At 44.8% G+C, this 24,392-nt stretch overlaps 1 protein-coding gene across 3 annotated transcripts in view; it reads left to right on the top strand.

Moving 5' to 3' along the window:
- Positions 1 to 602: 602 nt before the first annotated feature.
- TRHR (thyrotropin releasing hormone receptor) overlaps positions 603 to 24,392 on the top strand; it is a 91,639-nt gene continuing 67,849 nt past the window's right edge. The window contains exons 1-3 of one of the 3 annotated variants that reach the window (XM_066578550.1): positions 603 to 717; positions 19,298 to 19,365; positions 22,893 to 23,063. The gene's annotated coding sequence lies outside the window, so the exon portion shown is untranslated. Of the gene's footprint in view, positions 718 to 1,440; positions 1,484 to 19,297; positions 19,366 to 22,892; positions 23,064 to 24,392 lie in introns of those variants that run through there. The other 2 variants (XM_066578549.1, XM_066578552.1) reach the window with 2 other exon arrangements.

The raw sequence follows: 24,392 nt of genomic DNA, 5'->3' as shown, positions 1-24,392 counted from the left end.
TGATTTGTGCAGTTTTTTTATACTAAGTTTGGTTTTGGCGTAGTATTTATGTACTGATCTTGTCTTTTTTCAGTATTAATGTTATGAGTTCGCTTCTGGTATTGTATCTTTATTTAGTTCAAGTGCTATATTTCTGGTAGGAATTTGAATCTGGGTTTATGTTATGAACTTGGTTCTGGTGCTGTCCTTATGTACTAAAATATGTTCCAGTGCTGTATCAATGTTATGAGCTTGGGTTTGGTTCCGTATTAGCTTACTGAGCTGTTCTGGTGTGGGTATACTGCTATCCTATTGCTTTCTGCACAAGCAGAACACCATCAGACTTCCTTCAAGCACAATATGCTTTTTTTCAAATGGGGTGGGGGGGGGGGGAACTAATTATGCAGCCATCTATCATAAGGCCAACAATGGTAACATATTAGTGACATATAGAAAATCTGTTGCACAAAGGATGAGCCAAATAGAAGCATTTCACCTTCCTTGAACCCTCAAAAAGGAATGCTGTCCTTCCACCTCAGCGTCTTAACCACATAACAGCTGCTATGGTTGCTATGGGTTTGCTTATCATAGAGACAACATACATATAAATCCCAGATGCCCGGTCCTCTCTATACCTTGCTCTACAATGATCTCTCTGACAAAGGAATTGCAAGATACATGCAATTAGCCTTTAAGAGTCTGGATTATCAGTGCAGGACAAAGCTGGACCCTGGGGAGGTGAGTAACCGGCTTGATACCAAATCAACTATTTACCACTCTAGACCACCAGGGGTTTTGAAACTTAACACTGCCCTAAAGCATCAGGGAAGATGGCATTACATTTTTCAATAGACCACCTGAGATATTATCATTACCCCCAGTAGCTAGCATTGTTTAGTAATGATCTCTAAAACAACAGCTACATTTAGTTTTGTGGATTATTTGATACTCTTTGCTTGACTCTGGTTCGCATGCAAGTGAAATGCAAGAGTGATGATATGAATGGTGCGGCCAAGGAAAGATGGAGGCGAAACAAGTTTTTGCCCAACACAATAAAACTTTTACTCTGCTTGTGTGATACATGTTTCTCTCCAAGTGAGGGCATTTTCACTCTAGTGTTGAAACAAGACACAGCCCCGACCACATAATGGGAACAGCATGTAAGCCTACTACCCAGCACATGGACAGTGTCATAACACACAAGCTTGTTGCCCCAGGGATACATTCTTTACTCCATGGCCAGCCTTAGCTACATGCAACGCATTCAATAGCACTGGCTGCCAGCACAGGCTTGCAGAGAAGGCACCAGACAGATGTAGGCTAGGTGTAATCACCCCCTTAGGTCCACCCAGCAAGGTTATCAACTTCCTCCATGTGGCAGCATCTTGTGGAGCTACATGGATCATCCTCTGCCTGGCTCTGTCTCTTCACCAATGATATTCTGAGTTGTCTCTGTCAGCCGATTGGCACCACTGCAACACCACACTAAGTTCTGCTACTGAATGTATGTACTGAGCTTGGTTCTGGGACTGTATTTATGTTATGAGTTTAGTTCTAGTGCTTTATTTATGTTATGAGTTTATTTCTGGTGCTATATTTATGTTATGAGGCTGGTTCTGATGCACTATTTATTTACTAAGCATGGTTCTGGTACTGTATTTATATTATGAGCTTAGTTTTGGTGCTGTATTTATACATTGAGCTAGGCTCTAGTGCTGTATGTATGTAAAGAGCTTAGTTCTTGTACAATAGTCACTGAGCTGCTCTTGTGTAAGTATGCTACTATCTTGCTGCTTTCTGCACAAGCAGAATACAGACAGCCTAACTGTGCAATACATACAGTTTTTTCTTATGATGAGGAGGGTGCTATCTAACCTAAGGCGCATTTTTCAGTGCTGCATTTACTGCAGTTTCAGCAGCGTTGGCATGCATTTTGCCAGCATTTTGGCTGCGTTTTCAGCACAGCTGAAAATGTAGCTAAGGAAACTGAAATAAAAAGCAATACTCACTTAGCAGGCGCTGTCCAAGTCCCTGACGCTGCTCTCTAGCTTTCCTGTAGGCTTCTGTGAAGTTGTTAGCGCTGACAGAATATCTCTGGCTGATAACAAGGTTGAAAACCCTGCCTTCAGCAAGAGATTGCTCTGATTGGTTCTTGAGCGCCGTGCTCAGCTAATCAGAGCCAGTGCTCTATGCACCAATCACAGCCATTCAATGAATGTCCGTGATTGATGCATCGAGACCTGGCTCTAATTGGCTGAGCCAGTGGTCAAGACCCAATCAGAGAAATCTCTTGTTAGAGGCAGGGTTTTAACCCTGTTACCAGCAAGAGATGGTCTGTCGGAGGCTGACAACTTCACCGAAGCCTGCAGGAAAGTTGGGGAGCAGCGGCAGGGACCCGGACGGTGCTTGCTAGGTGAGTATTTCTTTTTTTTTCCACACAGTGTAGCTAGGGTGTTTAGCCCTGCAAAAATGAGCCCTCATGTAGCCCTATCATTGGAAAAATAAAAAAGTTATGGAGGCCAGAAGGTGGTGACAGAAAGCAATTTTTTTAAAGCATTTTATTTTTGCAATTATTACTATATTAAAAAAGCTATATAAATTTGTATTGCTGAACTCATACTGACCAACAAAATAAAGAGAACATGTCACTTTTACTGCACCACGAGCGTCATAAAAATAACACCCCCAAAAGACTTTCAAAGGCGTGTTTTTTCTCACTTCGCCCAACTAAAAATGTTTTAAAATCTTCCAGTGTATTATATGGTATGTTAAATGCTACCATTAAAAAATACAATTTGTCCCACAAAAAACAAATCCGCACATAGATGTGTCAACTCTAAAATCAAAAAGTTATGATGTTTTTTTTGAAAGTGAGGATACCAGAACTGCAGAATGTGACCTGGATGCAGGTGCACCAATGACCCTTTGTCTTGAAGGGGTTAAAGGGGTTGACCCGCGCCGAAACGGGTTTTTTTTTTTTCAACCCCCCCAACCCCCACCCCCGTTCGGCGCGAGACAACCCCGATGCAGGGACCTAAAGAAAGCTTACCGGAGCGCTTACCTTAATCCCCGCGCTCCGGTGACTTCTATACTTACCGGTGAAGATGGCCGCCGGGATCCTCTTCCTCCGTGGACCGCAGCTCTTCTGTGCGGTCCATTGCCGATTCCAGCCTCCTGATTGGCTGGAATCGGCACGTGACGGGGCGGAGCTACACGGAGCTACACGGAGCCCCATAGAGAACAGGAGAAGACCTGGACTGCGCAAGCGCGGCTAATTTGGCCATCGGAGGGCGAAAATTAGTCGGCTCCATGGGAACGAGGACGCTAGCAACAGAGCAGGTAAGTATAAAACTTTTTATAACTTCTGTATGGCTCATAATTAATGCACAATGTACATTACAAAGTGCATTAATATGGCCATACAGAAGTGTATAGACCCACTTGCTGCCGCGGGACAACCCCTTTAAAGTACAGAAATTGTCTTTTTCTCTTAATGTCGCGGTGCAAACCTCCCCATGCGCAGGTCATTGTATAGATGTTGTGCTGATCTCTAATGAAAGGTGTCTCAGCTCATAGCCTGTGTGTCCTTGATTATAATCCCCAGGATACATGGCATAAAAATAGTCTGGTAGCTTTCATATAATATGTGTGACGATGAATATTTCTGTAAACTACAAAACACTGTAATTTAAGAGGGAACAGAAAATATATTTTTATCTTTCCTTTTCCCTGCTGAGTTTGTGTGTGTTCATGGACATATGCATTGTGTACATTCTGGGTATCTTTATAGCCTAATGGAAAACTAATGGGCCCCATTATAAATCAATGGAATCCATCAGGATTTGGTGACAAGCGTTTAGAAATGCTATCAAGCTGTCATGGTGTTGTGACTAGCAGTAATGCTTATCTTTTGTCATCTCTTGTCTTCTAGTTTGTCGTTGAAGCATTTTTTATACAACTGTCCCACATCTGATCCATTAGAATGGATCAGCTGACCCATTGCTGCAGCTCAGCCTCATTAATTAAAGAGGTGATTTACAAAGTAACGGAAATCCAACAAATACCATATTTCACAAAACAGGATTTTTTTATTATGTGACTTTGGACACTTTGAAAGAAAATGTGATCTTTGTAGTGAATACTTTGTAGGTATTTGAGTGATACAGTGCGCATGAAAAGTACATATCCACTCTTGTGTCTTCTGAAAATGGATATGTGACTTTGGAAATCACTTCTTCAATAGGTTATTGTATGTCCAGCCAGCATTGTTATGAATAATAGAAAGGATGAGCCTGACAAAAAATATGTAGTCTAAGTACATATAAATATTACTGGCTTCTGAAATGGGTTGCTGGTTATAGCATGAGCTATGTGCATTTAAATCCAGTATTCCTTGTACACATCTAGTATCTTAGTTCCTAATTTTATTCAAGCAGTCATTTGAAATCCATCCCTTACTTCTTAGCTTCGTTGTTTATTTGCTGCTTCTACCCTGCTTGTATCGGTCGTACTTTTTCCAAGTTCAGATCTGCCTAGTTTCATTTTCTTGCATCTGGGTCTTAGTGTCCCTTCATTGTTTGTCAGATCAGTTAGTGGTTCAGAAAGAGTTTTGATTAGTGATATCTTGAGGGATAATCAAGGACAGCGGTGACTGGTGTAAGGGTCAGTGTCAGGGATGGATTATAGGAAGATGTAAGGAAAGATAGAGTTAGGACCAGTCATCCATTTTTACGACCATCTGATTACCATTAACATTCTGTTTCTGTCATTTTTGTGGTTCCGATTCTTGCATTTTGTTACCTACTAAGTTTGATAAGTGATATTATTGCTTATTTGACTGTCTGGCTGTGACCCTACTGTAAGTCATGAGAGTATATAAGTACTGGGAGATACCATTATTAGGGGCAAATTGACTATTAACTCCACTAGGATTTGTCACACTGTGCTAGTCGGGTCCCAGGATCTAGGCGGTTGGCCCCCAGATTAAAATTTTTTTGCAGGGAAGTGAATTTCTTAAAATGAAAAAGCACCAATACTCACCTCTGTCGCTCCTCCCAGCCTCTGCAGCCTGCCACTGTGGTCCCTCGCTGACTTTGGGGTTACGCAAACAAGTGCATGAAAAATACACTTGGTTGTTGCGACAAAATCTCAGCATCAGTATTGAGAGGGCCGGGGGCTGGTTGCAATCATCATGTGACTCAGACGAAAAGGGAAAGTGTCCTCAGAGAGGACGTCACTGGTAGTGACTTTGTAGTGGTCTTTATTCAGTAACAGTATGGTGGTATTTTCCATCACTATGTGGTTGTAATATGTGATCATGGCTAGGTGATAATATTTGCCCCTTATATAGTGTTGTAATTGGCAATTTTGGTCTTGGTATAGTCAGTTTTGTACAGTGACAGTATGCACTGGTGTAACTATAGGGGTTGCAGGGGACATAATTGCCACCTGACCTACAAGCTAGGAGGACACAGGGGGGCCCAGCCCCACATTAATATGTCAGGTGTGTGACCTTCTCTTCTGCCTACCCAGAATCCTTGCCTGTCTGCAGCTCAGTCTGAGTGATAGAGACGCAGAGGACAAGTCGGGCTCTGATGCTGCCAGGTTAGGTGACTGAGCTGAGCTGAGAGAAAGTTTGAATTCCTGTCACCACTGCTCAGTCATCTAAAAGCCCAACCTCTCCTTGGTGTCTTTAGCTATCAGACCACGCTAGAGATGGGGAGCCTTCCTCTGCCACTTCGGGTGACATAAATTTCACTCTTAGAGTAACACTGAGTGGCCAGAGGACCTACTAGAGTAGGGGCCCATCCTTAGGCGCACTGGTAATAAGGGGACACAATAACTAAAGTGGCCTCATTTGGAGGTGATCTTACTGAAAGGGCAACATTTGTGGGTATTTTTGCTATGAGTAGAGATGAGAGAGCACACTCGTCCGAGCTGGATGCTCGTTCGAGTATTAGGGTACTCAAGATGCTTGTAACTCAAGACGAACACTACGCGGTACTCGAGTCAATTGCATTTCCTTCCCCGCATGTTTAGAGCCATTTTCTAGCCAATAAACATACAGGAAAGGCATTACCAGTTCCTGCTGTGACGTGCCAGCCCTCTGCCCGCCTACAGCAGTGAGTGGCTGGGCCGATCAGGTGACCGCCGAGTACTTAAATTGGTCCCACCCACGGCTCGCTTCAGACGCATGCTGGCAGAAGTTAGGGATAGTGCTGCTGCTGATATAGGGACAGTGTTAGAGTAGGATCCTGTTGTCAAGAACCCCAACGGTCCTTCTTAGGGCTACTCCTCATAGTGTGCATTACTGTTGTGGCTGGCTGGGAGCAGTAGTGCACAATTTTTTTTAAGCATCTAGGGCGGTACAGGCTATTTCAGCTATACTGTTCTGTGTGTGCAGTGCATAAGGCAGAGTGTAGGGACACAGCTACTTATATAGGGAAAGTTTTACAGTCCTCCTGATCCTCTGTACAAGAACCACAACGCTCCTTCTTAAGGTTGCATCTCAGCGTGTGCATTATAGTTGTGGCTGGCTTGAAGCAGTAGTGCACCAACTTTTGTATTACGCATCTAGGCCTGTTCCCAGCCTTTCAGTAATACCGGTAGCATTCTCAGCCTGCATTGCCGTACAACCAGCTCTCACGTGAAACTGCACTCTAACATTTCCTAGCCTACTGCAAACAACTTCAGTTATACTGTTCTGTGTGTGCAGTGCATAACACAGAGTGTAGGGACACAGCTACTTATATAGGGAAATTTTTACAGTCCTCCTGATTCTCTGTACAAGAACCCCAAGGGTCCTTTTTAGAGCTACTTCTCTAACCATGTGCATTATAGTTGTGGATGGCTGTAAGCAGTAGTGCACCAATTTTTTTTATTACGCATCTAGACCTGTGCACAGCCTTTCAGTTATAGTGTTTTCAGTCTGCAGTGCATTACACCGAGGTCTCACCGTGAAACAGCACTCTAATATTTCCTAGGCTACTGCAAAGTATTTCAGTTATACCGATCTGTGTGTGCAGTGCATTAGGCAGAGTTTAGGGACAGAATTGCTTATATAGGGAAAGTTTTACAGTCGTGATCCTCTCTACAAGAACCCCAATGGTCCTTTGTAGGGCTACTTCTCACCCTGTGCATTATAGTTGTGGCTGGCTGGGAGCAGTAGTGCACTAATTTTTTTATTACCCATCTAGCCCTGTGCAGCGCCTTTCAGTTATACCGTTCTCAGTTTGCAGTGCATTAGACAGAGGTCTCACCTTTAAACAGTACTGTAATATTTCCTAGGCCACTGCAAACTATTTCAGCTCTGCCACTGTGCAGAGCGTCTCACAATACCCTTTCCTTGGTGGGGTTGAGATAGCTGTAGTTACCAGCACTATCCACTGGCTTTAGAGTCTTCTCCCACTCCATACAGCCTCTATTATCTACAAGTCTCTGTGAGCAGTAAATTACCCCTAGGTGTCAGTGCAAGACAGCGGGTTAATTTTTTCAAGTCACAGCATAGAGGCTCCGCTATATACAAGTCTCTGTGTGCAGTGAATTAGCCCCAGTTGTCAGAGCTGTACAGTGGGGTAATTTATTTGGGCCCTGCTCTATTCTTAATGATGAGGAGTAGGGGTAAGGGTCAAGGATGCGGACGCAGGTGTCCAAGTGAGGGTGTGGGCACAGGCCGAGTTCCTGGGCGTGGTGAATCACAGCTGGCTGCTGAGGGATTAGGAGAGAGGCAAGTTTCTGGCCTCCCCAGCTTCATATCACAACTTGCGGGTCCGCGTCGTAAACCTTTATTACAAACAAAGCAGTGTGAGCAGGTCCTGTCATGGATGGCAGAAAATGCGGCCAGCAATGTATCGACCACTCAGTCTTCTACGCAGTCCACTACTCCCGGCCTAGGGACTGCAACTCTGAATCCTCTGGCTGCTGCTCCTTCTTCCTCCCAGCCTCCTCACTCCATTAAAATGACATATTCTGAGCAGGCAGACTCCCAGGAACTGTTCTCAGGTCCCTGCCCTGAGTGGGAAAAAACGGTTCCTCTCTCACCTGAGGAGTTTGTCGTGACCGATGCCCAAACTTTGGAAAATTCCCGGAGTCTGGGTGAAGAGGCTGGGGACTTCCGGCAACTGTCTCAAGAGCTTTTTGTGGATGAGAATGATGAGACACAGTTGTCTGTCAGTGAGGTAGTAGTAAGGGCAGTAAGTCAGAGGGAGGAGCACACAGAGGATTCGGAGGAAGAGCTGCTGGACAATGAGGTGACTGACCCCACCTGGTTTGCTAAGCCTACTGAGGACAGGGTTTCAGGGGGAAGGCAAGTGCAGCAATAGGACAGGTTGGAAGAGGCAGTGAAGTGGCCAGGGGTAGAGGCAGGGCAAGAGCGAAGAATCCCCCAACTGTTTCCCAAAGCACCCCTTTACGGCAAAACCTCCGTGCAGAGGGCTAGGTGTTCAAAGGTGTGGATGTTTTTTATTAAGAGCGCAGACAACTGATGAACAGTGGTGTGCAACCTGTGTCGCACCAAGATCAGCGGGGTAGCCACCATACCAGCCTGACCACCACCAGCATGCGCCAGAATATGATGGCCAAGCACCCCACAAGGTGGGACGAAGGACATTCAACGCCTCCGGATCACACCACTCCCTCTTCCCCTGTGCCACAACCTGCCACACAGATCCAATCCCCCTCCCAGGACGCAGGCATGAGTGCCTCCCGGCCTGCACCCACACCATCACCTCCACGGTCCTCCACTCCATCCAGCAATGTCTCTCAGTGCAGCGTTCAGCTGTCACTAACACAAGCGTTGGATCGAAAGCGGAAATACGACACCACCCACCCGCATGCACAAGCTTTAAACGTGCACATTGCCAAATTAATCAGCCTGGAGATGCTGCCGTACAGGCTTGTGAAAATGGAAACTTTCAAAAACATGATGGCAGCGGCGGTTCCGCTACTCGGTCCCCAGTCGCCACTATTTTTCCCGGTGTGCTGTCCCAGCCCTACACCAGCGTATCTCCCACAACATAAACCGGGCCCTTACCAATGCGGTTACTAGGAAGGTCCACTTAACCACGGACACGTGGACAGGTACTGGCGGGCAAGGCCACTATATCTCCCTGACGGCACATTGGGTGAACTTGGTGGAGGCTGGGACCGAGTCAGAGCCTGGGACTGCTCACGTCCTACCCACACCCAGAATAGCGGGTCCTACCTCGGTGCTTGTATCTGCGGCGTTTTATGCCACCTCCTCCAAACCCTCCCCCTCCTCCTCCTCCACCACCTCTACCTCTCAATTAGGAAGTGTGAACACGTCGCCAGCAGTTGGTAGCGCGCGGCACGGCAGCATAGCGGTGGGCAAGCGTCAGCTTAGTTGACAAATCAGCTTAGTTGACAAGAGGCACACAGCCCCTGAGCTGTTGCAAGGTCTGACAGAGCAGACCAACCTCTGGCTTTCGCCACTGAGCCTCCAACTGGGCATGCTTGTGTGTGACAACGGCCACAACCTGGTGGCAGCTCTGCAGCTCGACAGCCTCACACGCGTGCCATGTCTGGCCCACGTCTTCAATCTGGTGGTTCAGCGGTTTCTGAAAAACTACCCCCACTTGCCTGACCTGTTCGACAAGGTGCGCCGCGTCTGCGCACATTTCCGCAAGTCCACCACGGACGCTGCCACCCTAGGGACCCTGCAACACTGGTTTCAGCTGCCAGAGCACCGACTGCTGTGTGACGTGCCCACACGCTGGAATTCTACTCTGCACATGTTGGCCAGGCTGTACGAGCAGCGCAGAGCAATAGCGGAATACCAGCTGCAACATGGGCAGCGTAGTGGTAGTCAGCCTCCCCAGTTCTTTAGAATGGGATGCCAGATATCTGCCAGGTCCTTGAAAACTTTGAGGAGTCTACCCAGATGGTGAGCGGCGATGCGGCAATCGTTAGCATTACCATCCCGCTGCTTTGCCTGCTGAGAAATTCACTGCTAAGCATAAAGGCCGACACTTTGCGGTTGGAACAGGAGACGGGGGATGATAGTATGTCACTTGATAGCCAGACCGTTTTGGAGGAGGAGGGGGAGGAGGAGGAGGGGGAAGAGACAGCTGGCCACACTGCAGAGGGTACCCATGCTGCTTGCCTCTCATCTGTTCAGCGTGTATGGGCTGAAGAGGAGGAGGATCCTGAAAGTCATCCTCCTAGTGAGGACAGCAATGTGTTGCATACTGGGACCCTGGCACACAAGGCTGACTTCATGTTAGGCTGCCTTTCCCATGACCCTCACCTTAGACGCATTCTGGCCAACACGGATTACTGGGTATACACGCTTCTAGACCCACGGTATAAGGAGAAACCTTTTCACTCTCATTCCAAAGAGGAAAGGGATACGAGAGTGATGCAATACCACAGGGCCCTGGTGGGAAAAGTGATGCTAAAGTTCCCATCTGACAGCGCTAGTGGCAGAAGACGCAGTTCCGAGGGCCAAGTAGCAGGGGAGGTGCAGAGATCAGGCAGCATGTCCAGCGCAGGCAGGGGAACACTCTCCAAGGCCTTTGCCAGCTTTATGGCTCCCCAGCAAGACTGTGTCACCACTCCCCAGTCAAGGCTGAGTCGGAGGGAGCACTGTAAAAAGATGGTGAAGGAGTACGTAGCCGATCGTACCACCGTCCTCCGTGACGCCTCTGCTCCGTACAACTACTGGGTGTCAAAGCTGGACACATGGCACGAACTTGCGCTGTATGCCCTGGAGGTGCTGGCTTGCCGCTAGAGTCTTGTCAGAGAGGGTGTTTAGTGCAGCTTGGGGAATCATCACGGATAAGCATACCCGCCTGTCAACTGCCAGCGCCGACATGCTTAGATGAACAAAGGCTGGTTTGCCCCAGACTTCTCTTCTCCACCAGCGGAAAGCAACGGAACCTAATGTTTCTTTTCGCTGCAACAGGAGAAAAATGCATCCTCTATCACCACAAAAAAGGGGGAATTAGATTCATTAATCACTCTCGGATATTATTACTCCTCCTACTCCTACTCCTCCTCCTAAAACAGCATGTCTTCACACTGAACTGCCAATTTTTCTGCAGCCCAAAAGGCTCTGTTTAAAAGCTTTTTACAATTTTTAAACGTTTCAAAAGTTGTTATACTTTAACTGCAACCAATTTTTTCGGAGGGCTCCCTCCAGGCTCTGTTACAAATTAAGCAACAGCAAGCTGTATCTATAAAAACTATTTATGGGTTTCACCTGCTTTCGCGGTTGAGCAATTTTTCAGGGGTACACTTGTACTCTCGGTACACCAATTTTTCAGGCCCTAGCCTATACTGTTATCTAACTAATTTTTCCGGCCTTCGCCTACACTCTTGGTAACCAATTTTTTTCGGGTGTTCGCCTATACTCTTGGTATACCAATATTTCAGGGGTTCGCCTACACTCTTGCTACAGAAATGTTACAGGGGTCCGCCTATACACTTGGTACTGAAAGGTTTGAGGGGTTCACCTATACTCTTGCTACAGAAATGTTACAGGGGTCCGTCCATACTCTTGCTACAGAAATGTTACAGGGGTCTGCCTATACTCTTGCTACAAAAATGTAGCCTTCAGCCAATCACAGCCATTCAATGACATCATTGTCATTGGCTGTGATTGGCAGAAGGCACGTGTGTTTTCTGGAGGCGGGGATTTAAAGCCCTGCGTCCAGAAAACAATGCTCTGCCGGGGACCAGGAGGGAGCGACAGCCTGCAGCAGCACCGCAGAACGCCGGGGGAAGTGAGTAATGATTTTTATTCTTTGCTCCGCTGTATTCCCGGCGTGTAAGGTGACAGTTGGGGGGGTCGTCTTATACGCCCCGTCGCCTTATACGCCGGTATATACGGTATATATTTTTATTTTTACACATTTCTGGATGAATAGCAGGGAAGGGCTTATATATTTAAGCCCTTCCCCACAATTCATCCTGCGCACGCCGGCAGCCCAATGCTTTCAGTGGAACCTGCTGTATTGCCGGCTCCATTGAATTCAATGGGCAAACATCGTTCTTCTCTGCCACAGCTGTTACAGCTGTGGCAGAGAAGAATGATTTGTCTTCTATATGTTCTCAATGGGGTCGGCGCTGCCGCCGGCCCCATTGAGCGCATATAGAGAAGAGAACAGGAATCGCAGATCGCACATAGGTGCGATCTGCGATTTCTATGGCCTAAGAAGGACCGTTGGGGTTCTTGAAGCCTAAAATCACTCCTAACGCTCTCCCTATTGCAGCTCCGGCACCAACAGCACTTTCCCTGAACTATGTCAGAATGCATCTGTGGCGAGCCGCGGGCGGGCAGATTTTAATACTCGGGTGACACCTAATCTCGCCAGCCACTCACTGCAGGGGGGTGGTATAGGGCTTGAACGTCGCAGGGGGAAATTGTAATGCCTTCCCTGTCTTTCTATTGGCCAGAAAAGCGCGCAAATTTCTCAGGGAAGAAAATGAAAGTGACTCGAACATCGCGTGGTACTCGTCTCGAGTAACGAGCATCTCGAACACCCTAATACTCGAACGAGTATCAAGCTCGGACGAGTATGCTCGCTCATCTCTAGTAGTGACCAAGAGTTAGAGTGTCTTTCTGTCATGTTTGTCTTCTTTTTGTCAGTTGTAGTATGTAAATGTATTGGTGTTTGTGTCTTGTGTTAACTCATCCTACCCTAGTTGTGTGTTCTGTCTCCCTACCCTCCTGAATGTAAGATGTGGGTGATGGGCCAGAAAAATGAGGGAGGACCTAGAAGTGTGTGGTTGTCATCAGGAAGAGAGATAGGGAGGAGGTGTGATGGAAGAGAGCAGCAAGCTAAGACAGGGGAGACGGGATTTGGAGCTTACTAGAGATGAGCGAACGTGTTCTTCCGAGCTTGATATTCGTGCGAATATTAGGGTGTTCGGTATGTTCGTTATCCGTAACGAACACCATGCGGTGTCCGGGTTACTTAAACTTTCTTCCCTGAGACGTTAGCGCTTTTTTTTGGCCAATATAAAGACAGGGAAGGCATTACAACTTCCCCCTGCAACGTTTAAGCCCTATACCACCCCCCTGCTGTGAGTGGCTGGGGAGATAAGGTGTCCGCCTGATATAAAAGTCTGCCCCTCCCGCGGTTCGCTATGGATGCATTCTATATGCGCTCAATGGGGCCAGCGGCAGCAGCGCTGACCCCATTGAGAACATATAGAAGACAAATCCTTCTTCTCTGGCACAGCTGTAACAGCTGTAGCAGAGAAGAACGATGTTTGCCCATTGAATTCAATGGAGCAGCAATACAGCATGTTCCACTGAATGCAATGGGCTGCCGGCGATCGCAGGATGAATGGTCGGAAAGGGGTTAAATATATAACCCCTTTCCTGCAATTCATCCAGAAATGTGTTACACTAAAAATATATACCGGCGTATAAGGCGACGGGGCGTATAAGACGACCCCCCAACTGTCACCTTATACGCCGGTAATACAGTGGAGCAAAGAATAAAAATCATTACTTACGTTTTTAGATGATCTGCGGCGCTCCTGCAGGCTGTCACTCCCTCCTGGTCCACGGCAGAGTATTGCTTTCTCCACGAAAGACTTTAAATCCCTGCCTCCAGAACCACACGTGCCTTCAGCCAATCACAGCCAATGACAATGATGTCATTGAATGGCTGTGATTGGCTGTGTTTCTGGAGGCGGGGATTTCAAGGCTTGAAATCCCCGCCTCCAGAAACACAGCCAATCACAGCCATTCAATGACATCATTGTCATTGGCTGTGATTGGCTGAAGGCACGTGTCTTTCTGGAGGCAGGGATTTAAAGCCTTTCATAGAGAAAGCTTGTCTGCCGTGGATTAGGAGGGAGTGACAGCCTGCAGGAGCGCCGCAGATCATCTAAAAACGTAAGTAATGCTTTTTATTCTTTGCTCCACTGTATTGCCGGCGTATAAGGTGACAGTTGGGGGGTCGTCTTATACGCCCGGTCGCCTTATACGCCGGTATATATTTTTAGTGTAACACATTTCTGGATGAATTGCAGGAAAGGGGTTATATATTTAACCCCTTTCCGACCATTCATCCTGCGTTCGCCGGCAGCCCATTGCATTCAGTGGAACATGCTGTATTGCCGCTCCATTGAATTCAATGGGCAAACATCGTTCTTCTCTGCTACAGCTGTTACAGCTGTGCCAGAGGAGGACGATCTTTATGCTGACAGTGGGGGGGGGGCACTCTTGCCGCTATTGTGGCTTAATAGTGGGACCTGTGAACTTGAGATGCAGCCCACCATGTAGCCCCTCGCCTGCCCTATCCGTCACTGTGTCATTCCCATCACTTTCTTGAATTGCCCAGATTTTCACACATGAAAACCTTAGCGAGCATCGGCGAAATACAAAAATGCTCTGGTCGCCCATTGACTTCAATGGGGTTCGTTGTTCGAAACGAACCCTCGAGCATCGCGGGAAGTTCGTTCCGAATAACGAACACCCGAACATTTTGGTGTTCGCTCATCTCTAGAGCTTACCCATGCCGAGTCCCGGGCTTACTCCCATTGCGATGGGATGCCTTTTCTACAGAGAGTGTGGGAAGCAGATCCTGTTCTCTTGGAGTCGGTGGTGGGGAGTGCATGGTTCCTCCATTCATCTTCCACAGTAAGAAACGCAACTAGTACCCAGTGGAATGATTGTGACTGTAACGGAAACAAGTGAAGTGTATGCGATATATGCCCAACAAGTAATGGGAGCACTGCAGTAATCGTCCAACAGATAACTTAGACTGCAGATATTCAGAGTGGAGAGGGACTTCTGGATACAAACTTGTTGAGGGAAAAATCTGCACAGGAGTATTTGCATTGTAATGCCAAAGACTGTTAAATGCTGTTTTTTGGAAACATTTGCCTTGAACTGTACAAGTAAAAGAAAATTTGACTGTGGACTTTATTATTCATCTTACTTCACTGGGAAGGGGCACTGGCGTCACAATGACAAAGCAGGTAATTAAGTTAATCAGCACCGTTTGCTATTTCCCGGGTCCTGTGTGTGACTGGGCCAACTATACCTTGGAGTTGTTGGAAAAGATGGTAAAGCCACCCATGACATGTTATTAGAATTATCCACACCATCTTTCCTGGTCGAAGGAATGACCCTGCCTGCTACAATAGTCAATGGGCTATCTTGGTCTCTTTGAATTTTTCAATTCAGATGTCTTCAAAAAGTCAGATTGGTGAGTATTCTGTTGATGGGGTCATCACTAATTTGACTTTTATGATGAATCTGATCACAAAACCCCTGTAAGTTGGTAACACATAACTACAGGGTATACTATAAATCTGTGATAAACTAAGAGGGTTTCTTGGCCCTTGTTTGGCAATGCAAGCAAACCTGTGGTGGCCACTACCAGATTGAGAAGTAGAACGAGCTGTGCAGCATTTATTGGCTCTTTGTTTTGGGCAGTTACAAAAAAATCATAATGGATATACCATAAATGTCACTGCTCAGAATGCCCCTTTAAATGTGTTTTTCCCTTACTTTTAGAAAGTATAATGGCTATCCCAGATGTGTAAAAAATAACAACTATAGCAGTACTTACCTGTCCTTGGCCCTGGCGATCCAGCGCTGCGGTCTCTGTTGACAGCTGAGGTCAGGTGATTGTTGCCTGGCAATCAGAGGATGCAGGATCTCCATCCATTCTCCCGGCATCAGTGTTCATATCCTGGGAACCAGGAGTTCCAAATAGTGATGGTTACATTTTCAAAAAGTGACCAGACAGCTCCTTTAGGCTGGCTGCACATTGTCGGATTAGCATTGTGGAATCCAGAGCGTGCATCCGCCACCAGTAGCTGCAGCAAATACCACTAATAACATGCTAGGGAAAAGCGTTTTTTTTACTGTCCACGAGCGGAAATCAAGTGCGATTTTTCTGCTCGCAGAGCAAAAATCGCAACATGCCCAATTTCAGTGTGGTTTCCGTACGGATGGGTTCCATTGACTTCAATGGAAGCTGTCCAACCCGTGGCATCACCTAGCGACAACGTGGGAAAAGCAGGGATTTGGGAAAAAAACACATTGTGCATGTCTGATGGCTCGCTGTGTGAACCATCAGCAGTACAGGAAAAATAAGAAAATGTTAGGTACACGCGGATGTCGGCTGGGCACAGGGTCAGATTCCACTGTGGGCTCCCACATGTGGAATCAGACCCAGCCGTGTGCAGCCGGCCTTAATCTTTAGGCAATTAAGTGGTTATTCTTACCTTATGTTCCCTTTTCAGGGTAAATTTGTTTTTCACTTAAATGAATATATTTTTGTAAAAGGGTTCCGGGGGACTTTTATTCTGTCCTACTAAAATGCTTGACAAAACAGAACTCTGCAGTGACATGGAAGAATATTTCAAGAAACTAAGACTAAAAGAGTTCTTCCATGACAAAGAGAACACAGGACCTCCAAGCACTCAAACACAGGAGAATCTAGGGACCAGGAAGAAGTCTGATTGGACACCTGGTCGCAATCCCACTTTGTATAAATATATAGACTCCTTTAGGCATGTGGTGCAATCTACTACACTGGACAATCAGAAAAGGGAGGCATTTAATATCAATACGCAGGAAAGAAGAGCCATCTATGCACTCAAAAACAACAAGGAGATCTGCATTAAGCCTGCAGAGAAGGTGGTGCTATAGTACTCATGAACACATCAGACTACAAGAAAGAAGCAGACAGCTGACGGACACCAGATACTACACCAAACTAGATCAAGACATATGACATATGTGAAGGAATTGAGAAGGGTCATCAGAAGCCTGTCTCTGGGCTCCACAAGACTTTTGGACTTGATACCGGAGAACCCCATGGTTGGAGTATTTTATATGCTTCCTAAACTGCACAAAGCTGCCAACCCAGGGAGGCCGATTATCTCAGGTGTGGGAACCCTCACTGAAAAAATCTCAGGATGAGTGGAAGGTGTCCTCAAACCACTGGTGAGGTACACAACTAGCTACTTGCAGGACACCACAGACCTAGTGAACAAACTGTCAACCATAGGTCCCATCCCAGATGCCGCAATCCTGGCCACCATGGATGTGGAGTCCTTATACTCCAACATCCCACATGAGGATGGACTGCCTGCCTGGCAGGTGCACCTTGAGGCCAGTGGGGTTGCCTCTGAATCTGTGTTACAGCTCACAAGGTTCAACCTCACACAGAATTATTTCTCCTTTAGCAGAAAGATATTCCTGTAACTCATCAGAAGCGCCATGGGCAGTAAAATGGTATTGCAATATGCCAACCTTTTCATGGAAAAACTGGAAAGTGTCTTTTTGGCTTCCTGCCCCAGCAAACCATTGGCCTACTTCAACTACATTGATGGCATCATAATCATTTGGACCAACACTTAACAAGAACTAATAAAATTCCAAGAGAGATACAATGCATTTCACCCCACCATAAACCTGACATTAAGCTACTCGTATACTGAAATCAACTTTTTGGACACCACCATAAACATTTCAAACAACTCAATATAGACATCCCTATACAGAAAACCAGTTCATCGACCCACATACCTCAGATGGGATAGTTACCATCCTAAGAACATCAAAACGTCCATTGTCTACAGCCAGGCCATGAGATACAAGCAGACTTGCTCGAACTCAAAAGACAGAGAGGAACATTTACACAATCTCAAAAAGACATTTTTAAATCAGGGCTACCATCCCACCTCAATTGATGACCAAATCACTAGAGACACCAGGATACCCAGAAATCAACTACCCCAATACAAGGAGAAAGAAAAAAAACGGGCGTGTGCCTTTAGTACTGACCTACAATTCACAGCAAGAGGTACAAAGAAACTCCATCATACACTATACAAGGATGACTGTCTGAAAACCGTATTCCCAGACCCTCCCCTCCTATGTTGCAACCTCCCAATTTGAGGAACTTTATAATCAGGACTGCATTGCCCTTGTACACACTGTAAGGTAAGAACTGCAAGACCTGCTCATATGTACTGACTGGGGACAGGATACGGTTCCCCAACACACAGCAGGACTATAAGATCCCTGGCACATTCACATGTTCCACGTCCAATGTTGTGTACCTTATCCACTGCAGTAAATATCCTGTTGGGGGGCTTTATATCAGGGGAAACAGGACAAAAACTGAGAGCCAGGATGAGATCTCATAACCACTGAATTGGAGAGAGAAAAAGACAGAACTACCTGTGGCAAAACATTTTTGTGGAATATGAAAGGTTTGAAGGAGGCCAAGAAATGTGTCCTCCTCCCAATCATTGTCTTTATTTTGTTTTTGTTTTTCTAAACTTCATAAAAATCAGAAATTGATTTGTAAGAATGTTGCCATCCAATAGGTAGTGCTGCCTAGGTAATGTTTCCATCTCCTTCTTTTCCATCTCATTAAAAGAGAGATAGCAGACATCATAAAACTTATTCCTCAGCTCAGTGGACTGATTAAGTATTTATCTCTTTGCACAGATTGTATTATAATTGTCAAATTTCTGTGTGTGAACATTTATTTATCTTAAGAGGGGTGTTCCCTCTGAACTTGTATGTTATATTTGTGCCCCTTCCAAACCAGTTTCATCAGCCTGATAAAGGGTCGACAGAAGAACCCGAAAGCTTGCTGTAACATCATGTATTTTTATTAGCCATTAAAAGGTATCATATCTGCAAGATTACTTGGTTTCTCTTCCTAAGAACAATCACACAGATATCAGTAACATGGCTATTTGTCAGGGTTTTGGCTACACCCCTTATTTCCAGTACTATATATGTTTACAGTATACCTGTCATCAAAATTATTCAACCCCCATTCCAAATTAGGTTTATTTGCCAAATTTACAAACTTTTACATGTTTGCTAAAAATAATCAAACTAGAACAGCATTCTCGAAGAATCTCATTCTTCATGGACAATGGCTTCCAGCTCACTAATATTCTTGGGTTTGTGTCCTGCAACTGTCTAATTCACATCACACTAAAGATTTTCTATGGGGTTCACATCAAGCAACTGTGACAGCCACTCCAAAATCTTCCTGGACTTCTGAGAGCAAGCCTTGGTGGGTTCTGAGATATGCTTGGGATCATTGTCCTGTTAGAAGGTCTAATAATGTCAAATCTTCAGCTTCCTCACAGAAGGCATGACATTTTCCCTTAGGATTTCCTGATATTTGATTAAATCCATCTTGCCTTCCATATGCTGCAGGTTTCCAGTGCTAGAGTAAGCAAAGTAGGTGAACAAGACTTCTATAGGTTGAAACGTGTTCTTTTGTGACTCCGATGTCTTAAGCACTATTTCATAATAAATCCTTTTTACCATTTTGCTGATTACCCGCTGGGACAGAGTGGTGCAAGCCTGAGCTCCGTGATCATTTGCTTCAGAGGATTCTATTACGTCCCGGTTGAGTGAAGGTGAGCACGCTTCCTTTTTCTTCTATATGTCCTTTTCAACATAGGCTTTATTCTTCCTACTCCAGACATACCGCTGATCCTTAGGTCTGAAAAGTTCCTGTTTCATTTCATTGCTCCACGGAACAGAATCCAAAAACTTTTGTGGCTTTTTTATTTGGTTTTGCGTATATTGGAGCTGACGTTTGTTGTGCTTTTGGGTCAGTAGGGGTGTATGTCTTGAAGTTTGGGCATGAAGACCTTCAGCATTTAGCATGCACCTTACTATAAAAATGGAAAACTCAGTGCTGTGGCCATTAAATCTTCCTGCAGGTCTTTTGCAGTCACTCAAGGGTTTTTGACCACCTGCCAGGAATCTGGTAGCAGCCGGTGATAGATTCCTCTTTCTGCCACATCCAGGCAGCGTAGCCAGTGTTCCTTAAACTTTGAACTTGTGATTTGTGCTTCCAGCTGTATCTTTAGAAACATTCAGTGCATTTGCTATCTTTTTGTATCCTTTTTCTTGTTTGTACAAGACAATGCTATCTTCTCTCAATTTTTTAGACCAGTCGACTTAGCCATACTTCTAACATGCAACTAAACTCCACAGTCAACAAAGCCTGTGCCAGTCCAGGTATTTGATTTTTTTTTATATTAAGCACACCTGATGCAACTAATGAAGCCCTTGATTAGTTGCATCAGGTGTGCTTGTGACAACATCTAATTTGCAAATGTGTGGTATGCTGTTATGAGGGATTCTATTTAGTAAATTGAATAATTTTGAAACCACAGCAGTTATTAAAAGCGGTATTTTGTGTTGAATTTGGAAAAACTACTTCTTATACGTACAGTTGTATTGCATTAGTCGTGTTGAGATATTTAGATTGTTCCTGTTTGATTGTTTAGGGTTTTTTTTCAAACAGCTGAAAGTTTGTAAATTTGGCAAATAAACCTAATTTACAATATCGGTTGCATCATTTTCATTGCAACTGTATATTTAGCAGAGCTCAGTTTGTTATAAGATACAAGTTATCACAATGTCATATTTGCTATTCCATAGAGTTGCAATCATCAGAGAACAAATAGTTGAGTGGAACTTTTAAGCTCAGCTTCATCAGTATGTGCATATGTCCAATTAGACAGAAATAGCAGTTCATCGATGCAATACCTGTACTTTGTCTTCTAGAACATATTTAGTTTATTCACACATATATTTCTTCCTGTTAATGCTGCACTGTTACTATAGAAACGGGTTTATTCTCAAACATCGCAGATTGTATTAACATATTAAGCGATACCTATGACATATTGTTATGAGTAAATGTTTATCGCACTAGTATATAAAGTGTAAAGTTGAGGACGATGCTAAATATATCTGCCATCTAATGTTCTACATTTTACATATTTGAACAATTTTCTAAAAAAGTGCATTGCATGTAATCGTTGAAGTGTAAATCCACCTTTGAACATCATATGCTGATTGACAGAAACACTTACTGCAATCCACATTGAAAGTTGAGTTCATTTTTGGCAGTCTGTATCTATAGGCTTCATCCCAAGTAGACGGGTAACAGACCAGACGTGTAGAGTTACTGATCTCATCTCCTTTGCTCAAAGTGGAATTGTCACTTTTCCAGCAAAGGAGCTATCAGTCATGCCAAGTTTTCCAGCAAGACGACACCTCCTAGGTGCTTGATTTTTTTGACAATGAGTGCATCTTGAATGTCTTTTGATATCTTGCACCTATATCTACTTTTATCACTTCAAGTAGACTTGATTAATATTTGGCCTTTGTGTATGTCAGCCCATTTATTCTCACCATGGAGCCCACATGCACCTACAGTGCTTAGTAGTAAGTTAGCAATAAAGGGGATTGATAGAAGACTGCAGGGATAGTCTATAGGCAGGCTTTGTTTGTACTCAGTTTTATTGAACAGGAGCTGTATGCAAAATATAGCAGGATATCTTCATTCAAGACTATTTGCAAGGCAGATTCATTTAAAGAGAATTGTATATGCTGTAGATTGCAAGTGACAAGAAACATTTTAACCCCTTGCAATTCAATTTTAGATTCAGGGTTTCCTAGGGGGTTTTCTCTTTCTGCCATTATACAATAGCGCCATCTGCTGGCTAGAGCGCCGACAACAGAGCAGCCAATAATATACAGTAAGTATATCCTGACGGACATCTTCCGACATCAGAGCTGTAGAGCCTTCAATCAGAATGTCTTTAGACGTCAGACAGTGGATTGGAAAGGGTTAAAGCAGGTTTCAAGGGTTTATCCAGAATATAACATTTGTAATTTACAGCTGCGCCCCTGCAAGTGTCAATGTGGGCTGGGCTCCTGCACCCCCAACATCACTGTGACTTATTATTACAGCAGCTTATTCTAATGTCCTTGCTCCCGCAATGTAATTGGATGCCATAGGGAGGGAAGGATTAAACAAGTTATTCATTCCCCAAAAATATGCTGGAATCTGCTCAGGGTGATGGAAAAACATTAAAAACATAATTGATCTCCACTGCTCCCTTTAGCCCTGTGCTTGGTCCTCTGTTTCGTAACTTATATGCAAAGAGCTCAAGATCCCCTAAAATGCTGAAATTTTTACCATGACCAAACATAGGTCACATTTATTTTGGGTCTATTTATTCCACTTATGAAGGAGAAGTTACACAATATCTTACAGATATTGTGATGTTACATTAAGATTAGAGATGAGCGAACGTACTCAGTAAGGCCGATTTCGCAATCGAGCACCGCGATTTTTGAGTACTTCACTACTTGGGTGAAAAGTACTCGGGTGCGCTGTGGGTGAGCGGGGGGTTGCAGCGGGGAGTGGGGGGGAGAGGGAGAGAGAGAGGGCTCCACCCTGTTCCCCGCTGCTACCCCCCACTCCCCTCTGCAACCCCCCGCCCCACAGCGCACCTGAGTACTTTTCACCCGAGTAGTGAAGTACTCGAAAATCGCGGTGCTCGATTGTGAAATCGCCCTTACCGAGTACGTTTGCTCATCTCTAATTAAGATCATGAGGTCACATTAAGAAACACCATGGGAATTTGGAAATTGTTGAATGAGAGCCAAGACTGATCTTATAGGTTCTGGACAACAAGCAAAGTTGCCCCTGTGTTATCCAGTTTAGCCAGTTTTTTTTCAGAATTTTAAAATCCTTGGCAGTCCATGATAATAAAAGGGTTATTTGTAAGTTTAATGGCGTTTTAAGACAGTGAAATAGTTACATTTAACATTCACTAGTAGACTAAGGCTATGAAGGAGTCGATGGGAAATTCAGGTTGTTTCTGGAGGTCCTATCCTCTACTATCGTAGAAGATGGGGCCCCTTAGTAATTGACGTTTTGCCAATCTCTAAAACTGGTCCTGATTAAAAGTAAGTAAGAAATCTAGAAGATTACAAGAATGGTCAGCATCATCGATGTAATAGATAGGTGAGCATACACTGAATAAACATTTTATTAGAAACTCCAATCCAGCAGTGCATTGGACTTCCTTGGGCCTCCAAAACTGTAGCACCTTGTGTTGTCATTCCTACACAGGTATCAGAGGACCCCGAGTGTGCCAAGAGAACCTTCCCACACCATTACTTAATGTCCACCAGCCTGAACCATTGACACCTGACAGGAAGGGTTCATCGATTCATACTGCTTGTGCTAAATTCTGACCTTCCATCTCCATGGTGCAATAGAAGTCTGGATTAATCTGATCAGGTGATGTTTTTCCACAATCAGTGATCCAATTTTTGACCACTGGAGTCTTAGCTTTATGTTTCTCTTTGACATAATGTTGCTGGAACAGTTTGTCTGCTGTTATAACCCATCTGTGCTAAGGAACGACAAGTTGTGTGTTCAGATATGTTAGTTGGAGCACCAGCACTATATTAGTTTTCAATTTGCCTGGGTGTACACTGCCTGTTGGTCAGAGCAATTCATGACATCCTCCTCTGACCCCTTTTAGCAATCAGTTGTTTACACCCACAAGATTTCTTATTGCTGGATGTTTTGCCCTGATTGCACCATTCTTGGTGTTCTCTCCAGAACCACTGCATGAGAAAAACCCACAAGGTTGGCAGTCTAGCACCGATGACCAGATCTCGTTACAAGTTGCTCAGATTGCTGGATTTTTGCATCTAATGTGGATTCATACTGAAACTATTTGATGGAAAACTGGTCATGCGTATTTATGCTGCACTTCGGGATCATGGCTCTAATTTCCATACAGGGAAGCTCAAATCATGGAAGGGCTGCTGTCTCTAATAATGTCCATTCATTGTATGTTAACCTGTTAATACATTTGGATGTATATGTATGTGCAAAGCGGGAGATAGCTGCCTAGATGATAATTATTATTTTTTCATTACAAAAAAGCCCATATGCCTTAAAGATGCATGTGTAGTTGTTAAGCTGAGTTCCATAATGACATTTCTGTGATTTTGAACACTTATAGTCAACGGTTAAGTTTGAATTGGCCCACAGCGGAATAGGTAATTTCTTCTGTGGGCCAAAAGCCAAGAGTGGGTCCCAAGCGACGCATGATATAGTACACTCTCTGCACTACTTAGAGATGACAGTATCTCAGTCAGCTTGTATATCCATATAATAAACTGGATAGTTTTTATATTTATATGGACGCTTATTCTAACTGAGCTGATATCCTTAAAATATCCTCCCTTCCTGCCTGGTCCATATATTCTCAATAACACTACAGAGACGCCCTTTACCAATCATTTTGCAGTCTCTTGCTGTTGTTTGTGGCCTAACACTTTGAGCAGGTACACCTGGCTGAGAGGTCCACTAGTCCAAGGATAGAGCAAGGAACCTGCTGTAAATGGGAGGGGGCAGGTATTATTTGTATGTAGCTGTACAGTGGGCTCCAGACCCCAGTCAGACACAATGTTCATTTCTCTTTTGCTTTGGGTTGTTTGTGTTTAATAAGTTAGGCCATGGTGATACATTGCAATTGTCTGTTATAAAGGACATGCAGGAGGGTGTAAATTTGTGGAACTGCTGGGAGAAGGCAGCTGACTGTGAGTGGTACAG

This window comes from Eleutherodactylus coqui, chromosome 9 (assembly GCF_035609145.1).
Source record: "Eleutherodactylus coqui strain aEleCoq1 chromosome 9, aEleCoq1.hap1, whole genome shotgun sequence".
In the NCBI taxonomy this organism is placed as follows: Eukaryota; Metazoa; Chordata; class Amphibia; order Anura; family Eleutherodactylidae; genus Eleutherodactylus; species Eleutherodactylus coqui.
Note: the sequence above shows the minus strand (reverse complement) of the source record. Positions and strands in the feature narration are given on the sequence as shown.